Source organism: Sturnus vulgaris, unplaced genomic scaffold (genome assembly GCF_052056855.1).
Source record: "Sturnus vulgaris isolate bStuVul1 unplaced genomic scaffold, bStuVul1.hap1 Scaffold_212, whole genome shotgun sequence".
NCBI classification, from domain to species: domain Eukaryota; kingdom Metazoa; phylum Chordata; class Aves; order Passeriformes; family Sturnidae; genus Sturnus; species Sturnus vulgaris.
Window position 1 is genome coordinate 850,908 of NW_028276272.1, and position 3,917 is coordinate 854,824.

A 3,917-nucleotide genomic window follows, 5' to 3' on the forward strand; every position below is an offset into this window, starting at 1 on the left:
TGAGAGAAGGTTGAAGAAACTGCTCAAGGAGTCAGAAGCAAAACTCCAAGTCCCTTGGAGCATCAGTGGCCCCACTGAGGGCAGGGACTGCCAAAGGCTCCCCAGGGAGTGGTGAGAGCAGATCCTTGAGGCCAGGATTGCAGGAGCCCGAGGCTGTGAGCAGGGAACTGCAATGCTGAGCAAGGCCTGGGCTGGTTGGAGGAAGCAGAAAGGCCAAGGCCTGAGCCCAGGCCTGGGCCAGCAGGGCCTGTCCCTCACAGGTGGCTCGGGGCTGTTCCTGGAGCACTGGGATGGGAGAGGCAGCAAGGACAAATGTCATCAGGCTGTGTGACACTCCAGATGCTCATGGAACCAAGGGCCAGTGTGACACAGCAGGGCCTGATGGAAACAAGAGGCCGTGCTGAGCCTGCGCGCCTGTAACACCGCAGAACACTGAAATGCTGAGGGTGAGCAAAGGTTCCTTTCCTCGAGTTTGGTGCAGAGTAGAAACCCCAGCCAGATATTCTCAAGAGGTCAAAACGACACAAAAGTGTACTGGAAAAATACAGAAAACCGAGCTCCTTTGGCAAATGATTTCATACAACATCCAATTCAACGTGCAACACTTAGCGTAGCAGGAACATCATTAACTCAGCCCATTTAAGATGGAAACCTTTAGGCATAAAAATGTTAAACTACCCAAAAACATTCCAGTAAAAGAGGATAAGAAGGTTAAAAGAGAAAAAAGAGACAGAAAGACAGAAGATCTCCAGATAGATATGCAGAGAGCTACCAGCTGCTAGGCTTCCAGTGTGGCTGAGACACAGACCCAGGAGATTTCAGGATTCAGACCAGGGCTTGACGTCATGCCCGATTTTTTCAATTCCCTAGCGTTTTGTAAGCTCTCCTCTTTTCGGGGACATCTGCTTTCTTCCCACTCACTGCTGTGTTTCATTGCCTTTGTGTGGGATTGATTGACAGCTCGGCCAATCAGAGCTGGGTGGGCGCTGCCCCTGCTGTGTGATTGATTGACGGCTCAGCCAATCAGAGCTGGGTGGGCGCTGCCCCTGCTGTGTGGGATTGATTGACGGCTCAGCCAATCAGAGCTGGCTGGGCGCTGCCCCTGCTGTGTGATTGATTGACAGCTCAACCAATCAGAGCAGGCTGGGCGCTGCTCCTGCTGTGTGACTGATTAACGGCTCAACCAATCAGAACTGGGTGGGCGCTGCCCCTGCTGTGTGGGATTGATTGACGGCTCAGCCAATCAGAGCTGGGTGGGCGCTACCCCTGCTGTGTGATTGGCAGATCTGCCAGGCCATGGCTGGGGGCGGGGCTCTGTCCCACCTCATTCCAAGGTCTGTCCCAGCCCCGGCCCCACTCGGCCATTCCGAGCATCCCGACGGGTCTGGGGACATTGATGTCATCCAGCCTCTGACAGCGACCATGGGGACACTGCGGAACCTCATGGAACCAAAGAGACCATTTTGACACTCTGGTGCCTCATGCAATCAGGGCCACCTTTGTGAGACTCGGGACCCCAATGGAACCAAGGGTCAGTGATGAAGCTGTGCGGCCCAGAGAACCAAGGAGCCTTTGTTACACAGCAGGGCCACATGGAGCCCAGGGGCCGTGGTGACTCTGCAGGACCTTAGGGAAGCAAGGGGCCATTGTTATCACTACTGAAGCAGGGAGAATATTGTGACAAGGAGAATATCGGGACACTACAGGGACTCCCGGAATCAAGGAGTACATTGTGACACTGTGAGGCCCCATGGAACCAAGGCAACATGGAACAGGTCTGGCTGGCTGGGCCTCCCGGGGGCCACCTGGCAAGACTGGCTGATCCTGGAATGTTGAGGACTGCCTCTCATCAGCTCCTGGAGCACTGAGGCTCTGTGCTTTCCTTCCTATGGAAAAGTACCATCCGCTTTTGCAGGTTCCCACGGCTGAAACTGATATTCCCCCTGAAAAAGCACTACATACAAGGCTTGCTCCCAGCCAAAATCTGCTAGGAGTAACAGCTCTGGGTGGCCACCGTTTCCTGAGGGCTGCCTCTCATCTACCACTCTAAGGGTCGGTGTGAAGTTTCCCTCATTTTTGCCTCATGACCCTCTCAAGAAGACCTCAAGGACCCCCGCCCAGGTTGACTCTGGACAATGATTTTCTGGCCTGCTTGAGGTGGGTGCTTGCCAAGGGACTCTTTGCAGGTGTGTTGTGCTCACTGGACTGTGCTGTCATGGTACCAGCTGAAGCCTGCATGTACTGCACGACCGCACCTGTCTCTTGGAGCACCACACAATGCTCCATAAATCTCCCCACCTCTTGGCCACAAGCCACTCGCTTTGAAAAAGGACTATAAAAGAGCGATCCTCTGGAGGAGACCCTGAGTACTCCCCACGGATGACCACCCTTCCATTGGCTGGCGCACCATGACGTTGGTCTCGTCTGTTGGTAGCTATTTCCCCCTTCCCCTCTTTTTCTCTCTCTAGACTCCATTTCCTATATCTCTCCCCTCTATCGCAACTGAATTGTTTGGCATTCAATAAAAATGCATTGCTGTTGTTGAATAAACTGATTTGTCCCCCGCTATTTGCCTGCTATTACCTCTGAGATCAAACAATCCCCGGCCTGTCTTGGTAGATGGTGACACTCCCCCCACCCTCCCCCCCCCGCAAATCCCCCATCCCCCTGCTTCTCCCAGTTGATTGCTGATCGTGCTGTGACATGGAATGGAACATCCCTTGCGCCAGTCCAGCCCAGCTGTCCCATCCCTGTTCCCTCAGGAGCACTTGCCCACCCCAAGTCCATGGGTTGGAGGGGCTTGCAGACACGCCTCGTGGGGGGAGCATTGTGACAAGGACAGGAGAACAGAAGAACATTTACACTTATCGCGGGCAGAGAACAGAAGAGCACAGCCTTGGAGAAACGCACAAAGGATGTAGCTGAGGCAAACAGAGCGTGCACAAAATGCAAGGAGAATGTCAGCTCAGCTCTGCAAGGCTGACAAAAGCAGAAGTTATACACAACAATAATATTGCCCTTCCTCAAAAGCGGGGATCAAAGAGCAGTCACCTAAAAAGGACAGCGCATGTTGAAGGCAGACTCCAAAGAACCATAGAAGGACTTGTGAGAAGGGGTGCAATTATGGCAAATAAATTCCAGGTGGGGTTAACTAATGAATACATCATCAGTGTGAGTGATAAAAGCTCCGATTGCCTGGTGGCCAGTGCACTCGAGTAGATGAAGGATTGCCCAAGTGGCCACCATGGTGTAATAAAGAATACCTGCTCTCAGATCCTCAAAACTGTGTTCAAAAGTTGCTATCCAGCAGATTTCAGTATCAGTGGTGTCCCTGACTCCATTATGCCCCTTGCACACTTTCACGAGGGCCCCTTGGTTCCACGAGGCCCTGCTGGATAACAGTGGACCCTTGGTTCCATTTGGGTCTGTACTGTCAAAATGGCCTCCTTGGTTCTGCACTGCCACAATGCTCTCCTTGGTGCCACGAGGCCTTGGTGTGTCACAACAGCCTCTCGGTTCCATGAACTGCCATAGTGTCAGCACGGTCTCTTGCATCTGCAGTATCACGATGGACAGTTGGTTACAAGCAGCCCCGCCGTGTCACAACGACTATTTGCTTCAGGAGGCCCCCACAGTGTCACCATGGCCCCTTGGTTCCACGAGGCCTCGCTGCAGAACAATGGCCTCTCAGTTCCAGGAGGTTTTGTACTGTCAACAGTGCTCTCCTTGGTTCTACAGTGGCTGCTTGCTTCCATAAGGTTCCTCGGTGTCACAGTGGTCTCCTTGGCTCCATGAGGCTCTGCAATGTCCCAATAGCCCATCGTTTCCATGAGCTTCTGTCCCATCAACCATGTCCTTTGCTCCAGTGAGGCCCCGCAATGGCACACTGGACCCCTGGCTCCATGAGGTTCCATAGT